Below are 19,651 nucleotides of genomic sequence, written 5' to 3'. Positions count from 1 at the left end.
AAATTGAATAAATTTGAAAATTAGGAAGGGTGGAAAATGAAAACTTAGTAATGTGATTTCTTTCTTCATTTTTAATGAAAGTGAGCAAGCTGAGGTTGAAGGAAGCACATTTGTAGCCAACCATGTCCTAATGAGTAGCATTAGGAAATCATATGTAAGTATTTAGTCTTGACTGTAGCAGACTGAATACTTTTGGTCTTGACTGGACAAAGCAAGCCCAAATCTATGAAGTATTTGGGTGAAAAAAACAGTTGGAAATTCTGGTTACTGCAGATGGAAACTGAAGAGCTATGCTCAAATGCTTGATAAATACTGGAAGCAGATGAGGTGGAAGTCTTGAGTTGTATTATCGGTGCTAATTAGAGAGGTGGAAAGATGAGAACTACATTTGTTTTTAAGAGCATCAGGTATTCTTAAAAATGTTTTACTGAATGTGGAGTAGTTCATTATTACTGTAATGCTGCAAACCAACTTCCATCAGAAACAAGATTTAGAAAAATTATTTGCATTATTGTAACACATTAATACTGAACTTAGATTGTGTTGGTAGACTTTAAATCTGTGTAGATGTGATGCTTAGGGACAGCATCACAGATGTTAGTGGTATACATGGCAGTGTTGGGTTGATGGCTGGGACTTGATGGTCTTAAAGGACTTTTCCAGACTAAATGATTCTCGACTGCTCTAAGAAGGGGCTTTAGGCACATGCTAAATTTGGCAAAATAAAATACACAAGGCTGCAAGTCTTACTTAACTTGTATAGATGATGTATCCATCTGAGTTAGTTAAGAGCTTTTAGCAGAGAACAGACCATGTCCAAGTGAAATACTTCAGGAAGATAGCTCAAAATGAAATATGACTCTCGGCAATAGAGGCAGTCTAGCATATGTATGTCTTTCAGCAGACATAGGAGATATGCAGGTACTTCCCAGGACTGATGAATTCCCAGCCAAAGCAAAAGGGTGTTGCTCAATTACATGTAATTATCTGTTTAATCTCTGAATCTCCTGTAGTTGTAGAGAACCTGGTACAGTCCAGCACTGTGCTCAGGCTGGTAGAAGGACCTGATGAGGTGCACGTACTGATGCTGTGTAGTGCTACAATAAAACTGTCACTGGAAGCAACGGTCTCAGAAAGTTAATGCAGGAAGGAACAGCAGTGACAAGTTTGACTGAAAAAAAAAATAAGGAAGTCTAGAATAAGCAATGTTATCAAATTGGTTTTCATCAACAGCTAATTTAAATGTAACTAAGATCTCTAGGGTTAAGGCTTCATTATCACCTTGTGCAGGCTGAGCACAATTGTCTTCTACTAGATGAAGATTTGATGTAACACCTATTTAGAGAAGTAATTTACAACTGTAACTCTTATTTGTATGGACAGAGATGTTCATAATTTGCTTCATTATGTTTGCTTTGTATTTGTAAAGATTGAATTTGATATCAGGGTATTAGAGCGGCAGTGACAAAGCCTTGGCATGCTTCACTGGCGAAACTCCTGGTCTTGTGTTTTTGGAAAACTGAATGCTATATCCCACACAGTCTTGGTTGTAGATGTAAAATGAGGGTATGACCATGTGTGTGTTATAAAAGTCTGTGAGCAGACCAGATTTTTTTCAGAGTAGATGCATACTAAGAAATGTAATAATCTTTTTGCAACTCCAAAGACACATACTGCACCTCAGTGTCCTTGACAGTGTGCAATGTGCTCCTTCCTCTTGCATGTTTTTATGGAAAAGATCTTCTCTGAAACTTTCATTCTGTGCTTCCTTAATTCATCCCTCCACTGAATGACAAACCTTTTTCTACCTAAACTGCCCTGAGCAATATCTTTCTGATTTTGTATCCTTTGAGAGCTAAGGATGTGTGAGAGAGAGATGAGGGACATCTCAGATGGTGTACTTCCAAAGATACTTGAAGTTTATGGAATTACTGTGGGGTTACACCAGTGAAAATTAGGTCATGTTCTGTACTTTAAAAATAATTGTGAGAATAGTCTGAAAGTACTCATTTTTCAAGTAAAGCTAAAAGGTAGTGGTTGGATCTTTACGTGCCATAGATGGGCTTGGGGGGGAAGACAGTAAGGCCTTTAAAAAATCAAACAGAACATTAGACAGCCAATTGATGCTGTGTTGTGGTTCCCAAATGTTACGTGGCAAAGGAGGAAAGTTGTATGAGAAGAGTAATGCTGAGGGCCACTGATTATTGTGGACTAAAAACTTAAGAGAAGCAGTAAAGGGAGGAGGAATAAAGCTGGCCTGTAGGACTTTGTTCTTAATTGTACTTGACCTGTTTTAGTTGAAGTAATTCTACTTGCCTCTAGCAACAAGCATTTCCTAATGTATTTTACCATTAGTTGTTGCATCCTTTCCTTGTTACTGAATGGTATATGTAGGCTGGTCTCTGTACAGTTCTCATTTAGGGCATCCTTTTGACTCTTAAATAACTCCCTCAGCACTTTTTTTTTTAAGGTGTAGAAATATCTGGATGTTTAGGATTTCTTAAATAATTCTGTAGAGCAAAAAGAGATCACATTTGAGATCCATCAGCTGTGAAGTTGACCCCGAAGCTACTCTGAAATATGTTTTGGATATGTCCAATGTTCTGTCAAAAAGCATCTGATTTTGCTTATTGCCATGGAGTCGTGGGGCTTTACTGATATACATCAATCCTGATTGTGCTAAAGTGTATCTGGGAAGATGTTTAAGACAACTTGAGCTTATTAATAGATAAAGGGAAGACATTTCCTTAAGAACTGTTACTAAAGAATAAATCAGAAGAAGCGGTTGCTTATCTGTAGTGGTCTGGTTTCAGCTTAATTTTGAGCACAAGATGCAGAGTATTACTGGTCTGTTGCTATCTATTAGCACCACTGCTCATGAAAATGATGTTACAGCTTGGCATTGGTGAAATGCTTTTAAGCAAGTTATTTTCAAAAAAAGTTTATAATTTATCTCTAGAAATTTTAATTGTATTTAATTTTAGTTAGTCTGAATTTCTTAATTATATTTAATTTAATTCATCTTATTTTGGTGTCTCATGTTACAAACTCATATAGATTGCTTTGAAAGTGGCATATCTGAGATTGTTCGTTATTCAAAATAGCCCCTGCCACTTCCCATGAAATATGCCTCAAAAATGTGCCCTGATTGCTGTGGCAACAGTGATGGCCCCACTGATGATCAAGCCTGATCTGGTAGGATCTGCCAAAAGGGTGAGATAGAGCCCCTGGGGGATTGCCAGGAAGTCACCAATTAATACTAATTGCATGGGAAATTATTATTATAACACTGCAATGGTTCATCAGGGACCTGGAATGAGTTCACAGATGTGCTGCACCCTAGGGCTGCATGTCCCTTGATTGTGCTTCTAGAAGAAACCACATTGTTGCACACTGCTCCATTCAGTTGCAGCATTTTAAGATCTGAACTATAATTAATACGGAGGAATGTGAACAGCTACCATCTATTGTGGAACTTGGTTTGGGAATATTAGAGTTAAATTAAAATTCCAATTGGTTTCAGCAGAGATCATCACTCAGGAAATTTTTTCATACTGAGAGCAATCAGCCATTGGAATAATCTCCACAGGGAAGTGATAATTCCCCAACACTGGACACTTCTAGAATTTGGCTGGACAGGGTACTGAGACATCTAGTCTAGGTCATGCTTTGCCTAGAAAGGTGGGACCAGATGATCCTTGAGATCTCTTCCAGCCTGGTATTCTATCATTCTATGACTCTTCTGAAGCTGGGCCAGATCATTTCTCAATTTCTGATAGGAAAGAAAACAAAGCTGAAGTTACATGAAATGTGTGCATGATGCACATGATAATCCTTTCACAACAAGAAAAATACAGATACCAGACTTTAAAAGGTCTGTCTGCTCTGCCTCTCTGATTTCCAAGGGGAGCTTTGCAGAAAACGGAAATTTAAGATGCTGCCATCTTCCCCACTTCCTAGTGACAGCTGTAAACATCTGCTGAGGATATCATTCATTGTCACATCCTACAGTCATTTGTTAAGATCATGGAGCATCTTTGACAATGAAACTGGCAATGCTGTGGGGAGGGAGGGGACAGCCAGCATGCTCAGAGGCTCTCCAGAGTGTGGCTTCCGAGGGGTGCGAGAGCAGCTGCTGCCTCCATGCTCCATCCCAGGGTAACACCTCAGCAGGGAGAGGAGTTTTCCCAGCCAGTTTGGAGGGGCGGGCAGTGGGAGGTGGGGTGACTGAGCTCACTGCTGTGTCACCGCACTGTGATTTTGCCTCTGTCCTGCTCTCGAGAAGGCAGACAAGGCTTCAAGTCATGCATCGCATTTCTGGTAACTCCTCCCCTGTTTGGGCTGCCTGCTCACACAGCCACCCACAGATCTGAAATAAAAATGTGGGAAGTGAGGCAGGGAGCACTCTCACCAGTGCAGATTCCACCTCCTCTCTAGGCACCAGGGTGCCCATCCTGTGCCAACACCGTCTTGCTCCTCCTGAACACAGCGAAGCTTTGGCTAATCACAGATCCATAAGCATTTTTCTCCCACCCGTTCTCATCAGCCTGTACTCCAGAAAGAAGAAGGAAGAAGAAGAAAGAAAGTCCAGGACTGTGCATGAGTGTGTCTTTGTGCCACTGTTGGCTGGGCGGGCTGACAGAGGCAGCATTGTTCACAGGCTGTGCCCGACTTGGCAGTCAGAGAAGGTGGGGATCTGCGCCGTGCATACGGAATCGGCGAGCAGCCGAGGACAGGGGTCCAGAAACTCCTAGAGCTGCATTGACAACAAGAGGCAGTTTCAGAGCACCGATAATAGCTTCTCCTGGTGTCTTCCGCACGATGGGGTCTGGGATGAGGAGACCTTGTTAATCGAAGGTAATGTTTGTATCTTTATAGTAGCACGGTAGTGATTGCTGCTATTCAGTTATTAATTAAAATATGGGTGATACAATGGGAAAAGTTATGAAGTTGGCTGTACTCCTTAGGAGAATAAAGCTTCATGGTGGCATCGTCCTGCAGCTGAGGGTTATTGAGGTTTGTTCCCTTTATGCAGACTTAGTTCGGATTACCAGTAATGAGGAAATCTGTATGTGTTCCCATCAGGAAAAAAGTCTCTTTAGTCTCCTTCTCCAGCATTCTTATTTTTTAAGCCAGAAGCTACTGTGTATATGCAATATTAAATAGATCTTGCTAATAGAAATACATTAACATACAGCCATTAAGCAAGGTAAATACTTCTTCCTATTACCAGAGACAGTTCCTCACCCCTGCAGGTACTTCCTGGGGTATAAAACATCCTGTGCAGTGGTAAAAATTAACATCTGTTCCACACACCTCAGCAGAAAGAAAAATCATTGTTGCATTTATTTTTCCAGCCGCTTTGTAATAACTAAGATTATGCAGACTGTGATAAACAGAATTTATGCTGTTGTGCAGATATTTCCCCTGTGTTCTTACTCCTTCAGTGATATTTTTAGTAGTTTTAAAAATTCTCACTGTTTTTCTAAAGTAAACACATTCTTTGTCTGAGTGCTTCTCTGGATCTCTTTGCTGTTCCTAATGCTTTCTGTCCCTTGCAATTGACGACTGTATTTTTGAGAGTGTATACTGCTATTTGGGGATGATAACGGACATGGTCTTAAAAGTGCTTGTCTTGGAACTGTGGCTGTTGTTCATTTTGTTTGCCCAGGTTGGGGTGAATGGGGTCAGCTGCGGTGGGTACCCCCAACACAACTCTACATCTGGATCTCTTAATGTTGCAAGTGGTGTTTGGGGAATTTTCTGTTGAATTTTTTTTTTTATTTATTTCCCCAAGGGAGCGTGAAAACGAGAGTTTAATTTGTGCACTGAAGTACTTCACGGTTTTCTGCCAGTGCAGCACTATGTGCTGTGTGTAATTCAGGAGAACGTAGCTTGTACCTCCTGTTTCCTTGATGGCACATAGCAGCCCCAGAGGACACACGCTGCTTTTGTGCTCCTGCTCAGTTTTAATCTTTAGGGAGCAACTGTTTCAAAGAATAAACACATTGCCTTGTAGGAGAAACTCTGGAAAACATCCTGCTAGTGACAGCGGCAGCCGCTGCCTATCATACTGCACATCCCTCTGCCAAAACCGGCGTGGCTTTGCTAGCCAGCCAGCCAAAGCTGGGAGCTGCAGGCTGTGTACCCATGGGCATGGCTGGGGGAAATAACGATTAAAAGAGTTACATTAAAACCGTGAGGCTGTTAACTGTTTGCTCAGAATGTGGTATCTGGATTTATCCTGGCCCTCAGCCTGGGGATTTGCAGCATCCCCTTTGTGCGGGAGCGTCCACCCAAGTTACCCACACACCACTCCCCAGGCTGCTCGGTGATGGGGCGGCGGGCCAAGGCACCAGGTGGGCAGGTAATGAACCTGTTTACTCCCTTCATGAAGGCTTTCACTATGGACCAATCCTCACTGAGGGAGAGGGAACTGTGGACTCCAGCATGGGGGAGTGGGGTCCCTGCTCCTCAACCCCTTCAGCCAGCAGCAGGGCTGGAGGGATGGTGCTGGAGGCTTCATCCTGCCTTTTGGGCATCAGCATTTTAGCAATACTCTTCTCATCAGGGAGAGACATTACAGGCAACACCTGCTACAGTAAACAAGGACATTTTAAAGTAATAATAAGGATATTTAGGCTTGTCTAATTTTTTTTTCTATCAAATGTGAGATATTTATGGTTGTTAACTCCATGAGAAAAAGAAGTGAAACCTCAGATTAGATTCTGTGTCTTTCAGTGATTTTCTTTCACTTGTCAAGGACCAGCAAGTGTGGAAATACCAAAGCAGAGCTGTTCTGCACAAGCAAAACAATGGGACCAGAATAATTAAAGGGGTTGCAATTCACGATTATTTTTCAGTCGATGCTTTTCTAAAGGGACTTTACTAAAGGCAGTCATATCAGGAAATAAAAATACATGGGAATAAGAGTGGGTTTTTAGGTTATATCAAAACTGATCATTTATTATTGTGACGTACTGCTTCATACTGGTATAGAGTGTTACTTTACTTTTACTGCTGTGTTTTAACTGGCAAACACGAAGTTTCATTTTCTGTTAGTTGAATAAAATGGAGCAACTGCGTCTCCCACACATAAAATAATCTTGCTTAAAGTTCATTTTCTAAATGCTGCATGCCTCATTTATACAGTGACTTTTACAACCCATTTCCTCCTGAGTATATGACACCAAGTGGGCAGGGTCGATCTAAAATAAATAGCTTTTGCTTACACAGTGAACTTTCATCTATTGTATATGTTTCTGTAAACAAAAAGATGCAGTAGAGTTTGTGATGGACGTAAGCACAGGCAGGGTCTTCTTAACCAGTAACTTCTTAACCAGCACATCATCATTTTTTTCAGCACAGAAGCTTTTGCTTCCTCGGTAGGAGAGCCTGCATGAAGACGTGTGTGGATGGTGTTGTAAGGTAAGGAATATACCCACTGAGAGCTGAGTTTTTTTAAGTTTTCCCTAATTATGCATTGTTATGGAATACCTGTGTGAGAAGTTGCTTCACTCTGTGTCTGGTTTCTTCTCAGAAAGACTTGCATATGGTGGTCCTTTTTGTTCAGTAGTAACAAATGCATGAGCAAAATTAGTAAATACATGAGTTTACTGTGTTCATGTTAGTATGTCTTAAATGATGATGAATTTCACTATCATGTGAAGTTTTATATGCATACTCTTTCTCTCCCATGAGGCTAAAACAGTGTCTTTGGGGAAAGGATTGTGCTGTCTGCAGAAGGTCCCTATGCAGCATTGCTTGCAGCATTTTATTGAGCTCTGTAGTGTAAAATTAACACAGGGAATCCGATGTGTTTTCTGATTCCCAGAAATACCATGGCTTTGTGGCCTTTTGCTGCCAGTTTTATTGTTGCCTTTCCTTCTCCACTTCTGTCTTCTCCTGCTGGGTAGCAGCCTCTATCATCTCTGCAGCCCTTCAGACATGGTGCACTCGAGGCTTTTACCCACAGGCAGACTGATGCTCAGCAACAGCATCATTCTTGCCTCCTTTCCCAGGACCTACATCTGTCATGTTTTACTCTGCCTCGTAATAAATAAATGGTCAATAAATGAAGAACCTATTTGAAATACAATGACTGGAAAATGTGTAGCTCTTCTGATTTGGGTTCTTAAAAGGCAGGCTTTCATGCAGTACAGATTACACAGCCTGCATGGATATTACAAAGTCCAGCAGCGTTAGCATAGCGTAGCTGTGCTGCTTGTTTCCTTAATCCGCTTGTTTAGAGATACCCAGAATACTCATCTTAATCATCTCTTTCCGCTGCATAGTAGGTACAGGAGGAAATACCACAGAGAGCCCTGTCACTGGGAAAATGCATCATTTGAATGTGCAATGTAAATATTTTAACTAACCAAATGTAAACACTGTTTTGCCTTTAGTATGGGAAAAGACTGTTGCAGTCAAAAATGAGTTGACATAGGAGTGACTCTGTATAGATGAGATACAAAATTGTGTTCACACATTCTGGTAATCAAAACAGAGCCCTTAATGAATTGCCTAGTGTGAAAGGAATACACAAGCATGCCTGACACAAGACGATCGGAAGTCGCTGCTGCATTAACATTAGAAGGAAGGACTTTCAGGATTCATGGGGATCGAGGTCCATGCGAGGGATGATGTGAGATGAGAGAGATGAAACAGTGAGAGATGTGAGGTGGTGTGAGCTAGAGAGAGGCTGGAGACCCTGGAGGAGAATCTAAACTGTAATTATACCCTGAATATCCATGCTCCTCTGTGCCTCTGGCTGTGACTTGTGTTCACCGTGCCAGGACAGTTAATTCAGAAGTTTACAAGGGTTAGAAGATGGTAGAAGCAGCAAAGATGCTAGATACAGCAGGAAGCACCTTATTTCATTCACAGACATTCTGTGGATTTTTCAGTTGGTGAATTCAAAAGAAAGCAGAGGTCTTGGTGAGCTCAGAGCAGTTGCTCATTAGTTCTGCCTACTAGCTTCATAAGCTCTTTGAAACATATATTCAATTTGTAGTTGATAGAAACAAGATATGGGGTTTAACTTTTGATGATGAGAATGTTCCTGAAAATAGTCCTATAGCATAGGATTCAAAATCGTCCAGATACCACTTGACTTTACTTGGTAATAGAGACTCTTAAGTGTTCTTTGGGTGTTTATCAGATTGCTAAATGGAAGAAACATCTGGACATTATTTCATTGCCTTTATGTTCTAGCCCATGGATTGTTAATATCAGAAGAAGAAATGGCACAGAGGATTCAATTAGACTCCATGCATTGCAGGAAACTAGTTAGGTCTTATTTCTATAGGCAAAGGCCTATGTACATAGCCAAGCAAGTCAGCTTTCATTACTGGAATAGCTGAGGGACTTTTAAAGTTGATTTTTGCTTGTATTACCGACAATGGGTTGTATATTAACATCTGCCTCACATTTGCTATTTCTTTGTTCTAACAGCTGTAAATTTACATATACACATAGGGCTCAGAGCTAAAAATGTCATTCCCTAGGTTAAAAACCCATACTTATTTTTTCATTCTCCTTGTTAGGAAAGAGAACTGGAAACACAGGGAAAAGACAAATGAGAAGGATAGCCCCCAGATGATAAGTGGTTTTAGTTGGAGCATGGATTAATCATGTACAGTGTAGCCTAAGAGCGCCATTGTCTGCTATTACCACAGCAATTTAGCTGTAGCCAAATGAGCAAATCTATTAAGTGTAAAAATTATCTAAAGAAAGTAGAAGAAACCAAATACTTCAGTTAACAGTGAAGAGAAAAATACAATAATTTTTTTTTTCAGGATAGAGGAAATAAGGAGCCTTTTTTGTGTGGATGGCTGAGAAGTATGTTACACAGATGAGAGTAACTTTGATGTTATCCTTGAATAAAACTTCTGTTGCTAGAAAATCAATCATTTTATGCAATAACTCCATGTAACTATTCTCTCAAATACAGATAATCCGAATCTTCTTTACTGCTCAGACAGATGTGTCAATTTTCATGGGAAAGCATGAATACCTTCAAAAGTAAGAGCTTCATTTTTCTCTTTAGGAGCAGGAAGCTCATATACTTTTGCCAAAGCACTGTATTGTGTGATTTTTTTCTTGCCATTTTCTTTTTTCCCCTTCGAAAAAGGCTCTAAAATGGTTTAGCACAGGAGAAAAGGCAGGAAGAGATTACTTCGTGGTGCTGAATTCATAGTGTCGTTTCTCTAACAGAAACTAGCATTATTTGAAGAAGGGTTTTAGATGGCAATGACAGGGAATTTAGGAGAAGGGAAGTGTATTTGAAAAATTTTTGGAAGGACATTGTAAACTTCAGGGAGGAAGGGAATTAGATAAAAGAATCTGTGAGAGTGGGAACAATAATGTGAAGGGGAACAGACTGTGCTGGAGAGATCTTTTGACCTAGGTCTTGAAAAGAATTCAGAATATGATCTGCAATCTCTGTCTTTGGGAGGGGGAATGGGAGTTTTTCCATTTACGGTAAAGAGGAGTAATAAGGTCATTGCCCCAGCTGTTAAAATATTTTAAGATCTACTTCAAACTGATTATTTATTGTAGTGTTGAAGTATAAACTGTTGTGGTCAGAAGAAAGAGAGAAATTGGAATTGAACCCAAAAAGTGGTGTGAAAGCATAAGTTATTCTTCTCTGAGAGGGGACGGGACCACTAGTCCATTCCAGGCCATTATCACTGGTGACACTGGTTTTTAGGAAGCCTCTTTAGGTATAGCTGCAAGTGAACAAGTCTCAAGGTTCAAATCTGCAAGGGGAACTTGGAAGCCTCCAGCAAATCCAGGGATAAATAGGATGCATATTTTGAGTCTGAAAGTGCCTCTGAGTGTGGCTTTGCAAAGCACGTGAGAACCACGGCATGCCAAGCATCTCTGGCATACACTTGAGAACTGGCTTGTGTGAGGCAGTGTTTCTGTGGAAGGTGGATGGGCTACACAGGAGCTCCTGTGCCTACATCTGCTTCAGAAGCCACGTTTTCCTTGTGGTACAGAGTAGACTACAGTTTGCCTACTTAGTCATTTCTCTTTGGCACAGTCTTCACATTCATAATCTACATATAACCTGTTCCAGATGAACAGCAATAACTTTCATCATTAGATAAATCTCTTTGTGAGATTAATCTATACTTGTGCTGTCACAGCCTAGCAGTAGCTTAGACAATCCTCTATCGTCAGGCTAACTTGGGTCCTTAGTTCTGCTCTTGTGGCACAGCCAATTCCATTTCAGTGCATGTGAATTAAGGAGAGTATGCTCTAATAATATTTTACATTTACACAACACCTCTCATCCCAGAGTACTTTATAAATCATGTATAGTCAACACCACTGACCTTTCACAGTCCCATGAGAGCAGAAGAACAACCGCTTTACAAGAGCAATCAAACCACAGGAATTTTTTCTCTACAATACTGGGGGGAGCCAATTAATTACAGAATGTATTTTATGTTCCCTAAGCTACAGCTTCAGTTTGTAAAGACCTTTATTGAAAATTTCCTCAAGATAAAATGTGTGATCCTACATTTTGTGTACACTGTGAACAAAGAGCTAATCCATCTTTTCCAGAACTGGACCTCTGGAAGCATTCACTCTTGCCCCTGAATAAACACTGAAATATTCCTGCTTCTGTACCTTAGCTGTCATTTTTATCTGTACATTTTCATCTTTTCCTGCAGAATCTGTCCAAAATCCTTTAGTCTGCATTCCCCTCTGCTGAGGATCCTCCCATCTCAGTGTGAGAGGTACAGCAAAATAGATACATCAGGAAACCTATTTAATTGCTTTCGAGGACTTCAAATGTAGCTGATCTTCTGGGTATCCAGCTGAAGAAATTCAGCATGGCTGTGGGGTGGCCAGGGTATGCAGAGGAGGGATGAGCAAGGCCAAAGGAACAAGGAGGAGAAGGACAATGGCAATGAATTAAGCTTCCTGACATTTGGTTTTCCCTCCCATAAACATTAAGAGGATAATCCAAAGCCTACTGAGATCAGTTAGCTTCTGTCCCTGCAGCACTGGAGCCGTGGGGAATGGCAGTGGTTGCTGAGGGAGCATGCGAGGTCCTTTGTCTGCCAGGGCATCTTGCTTATGAGCAGGGCTGCCTTGGTAGGGTGAGATTCCATCTATTTACTTTAACAAAAAAAACTCTGGGGGAGCTGCTGTCCTTATTTTTAAAGAAGAAAATAGGTATACAGCCTGTTCTAGTACAGTATTTGCAAAAGCAGCCATTCTGGAGGTTAATTCAGGCCTTTAGTCTGTTGTTTTAAAAGGAAGGGCAGCACATTTCTATTTTAGTTGTACAATTCAGCAAATGGATTACAAAACTGCAGTTAACTGTAAATGCCATGGATGGCAACTCAGTTAATAGTAAATTAAAAGAATCTTTAGGTTTTCAGTGCATTGTTTTGCCATTTATCTCTCTTTGTAGCTTGTCTGGATTTAATGTAGTTTATTCTATTTAGAAGCATTACTGAGACAAACCCCATTAAAGCAGGCATTATAGTCCTTGTTTTGATTAGCACTCAAGGCCACTAGATAACGATGCTTAGAAAAAAACCTCTCATGGTCATTAGCACTGTGATCACCACCAACCTCTCTATGACAGTGTCTTTTTTTTTTTCTCTTTCTAAATCCCAGAGCCAATTGTGAATGCCTTTAATATGGTCTCTGGCATTTGAACTGTAACATTGATCTCAAAAATAACAGTTCTTGCTCTTTCAGTGCTCATACTTGGAAGAAAAGGGATCTTTGTATGTAAGACTTGCAGTCAGAATCTATCATTATTAGCTAATATTTTAAAGCTATTTTATTTGGGTGATTTTCTGTCATTTTATTTCATGGTGAGGTTTTTTTAGTTATTTGGGTGTGTGCATGTTCTTCTCAAACAACACCCTGATCAGGGAAAGATATTTGCGCCATTCCTACCAATATAGGACCAGTTCTGTCCCTGACCGATACGGGCAATTAAAATAATTGCCTGACATCATGTTTAAAGCAGTGACATGTAATTCTAGGACAAAGCCTCTCAGCACTTCTTCCCAACACTTGTCTGCACTCAGAGGATGAGCAGCTGCTATTTCATGCTAATGTATTTTGAGGGTGAGGACATGTTATTAACTCTGTGCAAATGGGTGCATTTTCCATTGTACAGAGCTGACCCCACATGCTGTTCCTTTTGTAGGTTTTAGTTTTGTTGACCAAAAAGAAAAATGAGAAAAATTATGAGTTTGGTGAGTTAGGGTTGGCATCTTGAAGGGCGGGGGACGTCCCTGCTCTGACCGTAGGGAACAGATCCCTCACCTTACATGTGTGTTAAGTTGCAGGTCTTTAAAACTATCCAGGACAAGTTATATTTCTAATACCACAGCTGCTTATTTTACCAGTATTGCTGCATTTTCCCTACTGTGGATGAAGACTGGTGTACCTGAAAAGAGGCACTTGACCTAGTCTTTGTCCTTTATTCCTACAGACCAAAGTCACCATGTGTTTTCGGTAACTTGCCAGCTCCAGGTGCAAGAGCCTAGCAGCCTTCTGAGATCCTTTAAGCTGCTCATCAAAGCCTCAGAGCAGGCTGAATACTTGTCTTCATAAACATACTTCTATAGAGAAATAAAAATTGCTTCCCCCCCTTTCTTCCTCCTGAAGAGGAGAATTGTGTGTACCAAAACAGTATAGCATACAGAACTTTTATCATAAACTTGCTTTGGCTTATGACTCTGCCATATTACTACCGACAGTGTGTTTCTGGATGTGGCTGTGGTCTCTCAGCCCCTGCTTCAGTGTGTAGGGGACTTGTGGGGGATGAATGGCCATCAGTGTCCAATTTATAGAATACTAATTTTTGTTGGACTGTTTCAAGATTCCCCAGAGCTCTTTTTTGCCCTTTTATCATATTGCAGCCCAAGCCATCTAATCTGTGCTCCTGTGGTTTGGGCATTTTTTGACAAAATTTGCTCACTAGATCGTCCAGTTCTGTTCTATTCCTACCTTTGTTTTGTCTAGCCTTTCTCAGGGTAGATAACTAATGCAGCAGTTAAAATGCCATCATATCAATGTTCTTTACCAGGAATGAAAACCTGCTTGTCTCAGGAGCAGTTACACATGAACCACGCTGAAGAATGAGCTTCAGAGTGGAATAAATCTGGATTTAGTATTCAACCAGTCCACAATAACTGGATTTTTATGTTATTATTTTTACCTAGATAGTTGCTGCAGGTAAATAAAAGATATCTCCCAATTTCTCAGTTTCTAAAAAATAGAGAAGAACCAGATCTCTGGAAGATATCTCAAAATCCATTTTTAAAACCATGTAAATCCTCACTTGTGAATTCCTGATAAATGCAGAATAAATTCCCACAGTTCATGATTTCTCCTTATTTGTTTTATTTATATGCCATTCTAACTGTGAATGAGGCTTTACAAAACCACAGGGACACAATCTTTCCCCAACAGAGATTGTAGCCGAAATTAGACACAACACAAAACCGGCAGCTTCAATAGACAAAGCAGGATTATGCCAAATAAAAATGTTTCATATGGTGTATATCATATATGTTGTAAGCTTGTGATAATACAATTATTTGGAAAAGATCTGATTGTCACCCCTGAAAGTGGTGGTTTATAACAAAACTCTGGGATAAAGCCATCATTAGTGTTTGCTGGTTTAAAGCAGAAAACCTGAAACACTAATGACTTGCTTTCCTAAGGGCAACTTAATTGAAGAGATAGATTTAATGGAGGATCTTCATTTTTAGACTCTTCTAGACTAGTGATACTGCCTGCTTTGTGTGTTTTATTACATGAGGAAGGTAAAACCTCTTGAAGGCTCTATCAGGAATTCACAGTTTCTTCAAGGTTTATTTTGAATACACAGTAGATTCCTCTGAATTTCAAGTAAAGGAGTGTCTTACTCCACTCATAGAGCTCTTCTTCTACTCTTCAGGTAAAAGGACCTGTGTAATATTTTGTTCCTGGGAATAAGCAATGATTGTGCAGTAGTACACAATTGTTTGTGTGTTCCTCAGCACAAAAGGCTACCATTCACATGTATATATTATCAAATCCTCAGGCTTTATTTATACATTTGAATATCTAGACCTTTTGTTTAACAAGACTTTGAATAACTATCTGAGGTTTGGCCACTGTTTCCAGAGCTCTGCTAACACAGAGCTCATCTCATCCCCTGTCTGCACATCAGTGGAGGGAGCAACATGGGCTGGACAAGGGGTATGGGGCTGGAAACCTTGCCACCTTCTCAGCCCCTTCAGCAGGCAAGAGGGGTTAATGTATCTGCTCACCTACCCCGCAGGATTCTGGTGTGGCTAATTAGTCAATATTTGCACAGTTCTGTGAAAACACTTCAGAAGTGCCAATTATGAATTATAATTATCTTGTGAAGATGATTGGGAGTCCATGTTTGCATGTTGATTCAGGACATGGGAGTAAGCTTTTCAAATAATGGCTCTTATTTAAATGCCTTACATATTCCTTATCTCTTGTTGTGTGGGGTTTTTCTTAAGGATGATGGGAAACATTAGTTTACCCTGAGGAAAGACCAGGTCTGACTGTTTTTACTAATGAGTTATGTACTTAGTCACAGTAGGTGAATTTACAAACGAAGCAGGACACACTCAGAGATCAATTCTGTCTGTTTGTTTGGTAGGTGTTCTACATAAACCGTTGAGCAGGATGAGCCTGCTGGGACTTTAAAACAAATACTTCTAAGTAACATTGCCATAAGCATGGTAATACAGTGGCAGTTCCTGTTTTAAACTCTGCCGAGTTCCCACTTTATTTATATCCCACCTATTTACTGAAGTGTAATAGATTTACTCTGGGAAGAGACTTGATCTCAGCAGATTTACACTGAAAGATGACATTTAAGTTTCAGCTTACTTTTACAAAATAGCAACTAATGTTTAGCACTAACTGCAGGGCACTTAGCTATTTTTTTTTTTCTCATAACAGCACACCAGTATTAAAGACAAAGCAAGAAGAGACTACAAGAGAAGTCCATGACCTGACTTACTGGAAATTTCCTGTTACAGCAAGAATAACTCTGTATTTTTCTTAAGGTCTCTGAATTCTCGAAGCCTTTTAAATGTTCTTGGGCTCTTTAACTGGATAGTAAAAGGCTTTGTTATTTTTTCTACTTTTGTGTAAAGTAGTTGGGCAAATAGTTGCCTGTAGCACAGGTTTAATATTTTACTGTGGAGACATGTATGTTAATGTTCAGTTAAATAAAAAGAAACCTAGAATAGCATGTAATTCCACAGAGAGGACAAGGTTCTGACTGCAGTTACTATATAAGAGCAACTGGGTACAGGTTTGGGCCAGAAACTCCCTTCCTACCTATCTCTTTGTGGTAACAAAATTTTAATGGGGAAAAATTACAGGGAAATGAACACTTTTTCAAAAATTTGCATGAATGGAGAAGAACTTCCTTTTTTCTGAATAGGGGCCTTTTGATGGTTGTTTGCTAGCCTTATACTTACACATGCATTCTGTAGCTGCACAGGGATGTTTAACACAATGTTGATATGAGCCCACACACTGATGCTCCAGCAGAAGGGTCTTAAAAATTCATACAGTGACTAGATTCATGTGGTTTTATTTGCTGCTTTTCTTCTCTACTTGGGAGTCCTAAGCACCATCAGGTAATTAAACATTACAGGGTCTGTGGTAGTGAATGTTCCTGAAAATCTGGACATTCATTTTTCATCCTGCCAGCTGGAAGGAGTGTGATGCTCTGGCATTATTCTGCTTGGAGAAAAGTGTTCTTCTGATATTAGATTAAAATGTTTCATCCCTGCATAAATCCTTATGACTTTCTGAGAACGATTTAGTGCTAAAAGCATTCAGCCTTGTTCAGAAAATTATTGTAGAGAAAGATGCTTATATCTGTGTAACAATTAGCATGATGTTACTGGTACGAGATTGAAGTGCAAATGAAAATTCCCAAATTTAGGCAAATACCTGTAAGGCATCTTCAAGCCGTGTTACAGTCGGTGGCAGTAAGGGCCCCTTCAACTGCCCATGCAGAAGCAGCTGGTGCCATTTGAGATGTCCTGGGGTGTTTTTCATAGCCTCTAACAACTATTTGAGAAACATGAGAGTTTTCTGTAGCTCCTGTACCAGGTCTACCAATGGCATCCAGATGCAGGTTTCATCTGCCTAGAGAGAGGGTACTTAATGCTGTTTTAAATGGCATAGGCTATGCCCCTTGACCCCCAGCTGCCACTTCAGAAGGGCGTGAATGTCCTGCAGTTCCTGCCTCAAGTTGTCCACTTCCATGAACATATCTGTGCAGGCATCCAAATAGTTTGGATGCCCTTGGCAGCTCAGGTTGTCCTATCTGCCAGTAGTTTAGTTAAGTAGCATTCCCATGGGCTGGTCAGCTGCATCCCTTGTGAGGCTCCATTGCCTTGTAGACCCTCGGAATATGGAGGCTCAAACACATCGTTTGCCCATAAACACACTTGGGCATCTCACATCTCATGATGGGTGGCTGACTCCCCACCCATCACATCACACGTGTGACATTTCACTGAGCCTGCAGTGCCACATGGGACTTCACTGATAGGAAATTAGAAAACTGTGAAAGGGTTGAGAGGAATAAAGGACAGAAAACTGTAGTTGCTGTCCATGTTACTGCTCTGCTGTGCTCTGTGTCTCAGCTGCTGAGATGTGCTGTGGATTTGACCCATGATCTCCCTGTCCTCCAGGCTCATCTGCAGAGCCACAGAATGGCAACACAGGCAATCAAGCCAAGTCAGAAAGCTGCACCGGGGGAAAATTAGTGTCCCTGAGGCATGATCACTGAGCAGCACCACTACACTGGAATAAATTGGATGTCCTGAAATGGGTCAAATGACTGTCCTTCTGAAGCAGCAGTAGGTACTCTATGGTAACTTGCTTGTTTCTCCATCTTTTTTGGGCTGACCTTTGGATTTTCCATGATCATTTTGCCTTTTCCTTGCCTTTGCTTCACCTGTGTTTGCCAGCAGTGCTTTCTTTGCCTATTAGCAGTTATGCACCAGCTGCTGTGCTTTTCCTTTTTTTGGCAGTTTCTGTGCATATTTTGCTGGGTTTTTTTGCCTCAAATCATTTTGGTGCACGTCAGCATTTTGTCTGTTTGCATGCACTAGGGAATGATAGGAGCCACAATCTATTTGGGTCAGTGCATGGCTGTGTGGAACCATTCCAAAATGAGGGATTTTCCAAGAATAAATTTTCCCTTGCTAGTCTGGTTGTCATTCTTGCCCACGTTATATCTCTTAGATCCCTTCTGCTATTTTTAGACTTGTAAAACTGTGGTAAAGTGATGAGACTTTCCGTTGGTTTTGCTTTCTTCCAGCCAAACTCACTCTTGTGTTTCTCCTGTTGGTTGAATAGCTCATGGGAATACATAGCAACACAAGTAGTTTAGCAGCTGCCCAAAACTGTGATCTGTCATGTGTTACAAGCCAGCTGAAAATTCAAAGAGGGCTCTCTAGAAGAACGGCACAGTTGTGTTTCTGAAAGTAGCACGTCATTTTGGTATTGTGTCTAAGTAAGCGCAGAGCTGATGACCTCTGCTCTTCAGGCAGTTTGCCAGCTGTTCGCTCTAGCTGAGAAAATCTTTCAACAAAAGGAAAAATGAATTTGCTATTGCTGCCACCAGATTAACCTGTAAATGTTTCAGCTTTCAGTGACTGATGGTCACCATCTTGATTTGGGAATGGTTTCTTCTGAAACCTGTTTCTTCCTGCAGAATCTGATTGCTTTGCAATGAAACTGTATCCTGAAGTGGTGGAAAAGGATAAAAGACAAAGTGTTTTTTCACCACTTAGTGTTAGGTTGTCCTTTGAAATGAGCCACGTTCAGGAGGGTATTACAGCAAGCCTGAGCATGGCGAATTTCTCAAAGAATAAAGCAGATGAAATCCAGTCTGCTTGGCGAAGAAAGATCAAACCTGAACAGGGTATTATAGCAGTGAAGTAATGATAAATTGTAAAAGGTAACTAGCTGTTGAAATCGCTGGAGAGTGAGGGATGTATTGTAGCTGTATATTTCTTGAGCTGACTTCTTACTACTATTAATAGGCCATATCTAAAGTAATCAATAGATATTGATATCTGTACTGGTAATTTTATAAGAAATTTATGTGATTTTGCTTGATCGGTATATTATTATAGAAAAAATAATTAGGGGAAGAAGAAGTGCTAAACCAGAAGTGTTGTCCAGGGTGAGAAATATGCAGCTAATGCCCTCATGGAGCTGCAGCACTGGAGCAGCACTGGTGTGGCCTCTGAAAAGGAGGAGGTTGTGGTTATGGAAGAAGGAACAAGGCTTCACTGGTGTTAGAGGGTGGGTGAAGGTACTAGAAGGAATCAAGACAGCAGAGGTCAAGGCTTCCTGGCCATGCAGGATGGAGACAGTAGTTGCTTTGGTGTGCATGCACACTGTGGTTGCATGTGTGCAGCTAAAAGACTCTCTCAGCTCTGTAAATCAAACTACTGTACAGAGGTTTTGAGCTTGCTTTCTGCTCCTCCCCTCATACGTCACCAGTCTGAGACTGTTCTTCGTCTTACCTGGTCTGTCTTGATTGCCCTCCTGTCCCTGGAGAGCAGTTATCCTTGTGTCCAGTATAGGGTTTTCATCAAAT

The 19,651-nt window shown here is 40.7% G+C and overlaps 1 protein-coding gene across 2 annotated transcripts in view; it reads left to right on the top strand.

Annotated features, from left to right (window-relative positions):
* The window catches only part of PAG1 (phosphoprotein membrane anchor with glycosphingolipid microdomains 1), a 104,778-nt gene that overhangs the window by 58,296 nt on the left and 26,831 nt on the right, over positions 1 to 19,651 (top strand). The window contains exon 1 of one of the 2 annotated variants that reach the window (XM_061342920.1): positions 4,286 to 4,857. The exons of the other annotated variant lie outside the window; for it this stretch is intronic. The gene's annotated coding sequence lies outside the window, so the exon portion shown is untranslated. Of the gene's footprint in view, positions 1 to 4,285; positions 4,858 to 19,651 lie in introns of those variants that run through there. 2 annotated transcript variants of the gene reach the window in all.

The sequence above is a fragment of the Neopsephotus bourkii genome, unplaced genomic scaffold (genome assembly GCF_033783945.1).
Source record: "Neopsephotus bourkii isolate Nb327-2 ecotype Australia unplaced genomic scaffold, CSIRO-AGI_Nbou_v1 NB_1820, whole genome shotgun sequence".
Lineage (NCBI taxonomy): Eukaryota > Metazoa > Chordata > Aves > Psittaciformes > Psittacidae > Neopsephotus > Neopsephotus bourkii.
Note: the sequence above shows the minus strand (reverse complement) of the source record. Positions and strands in the feature narration are given on the sequence as shown.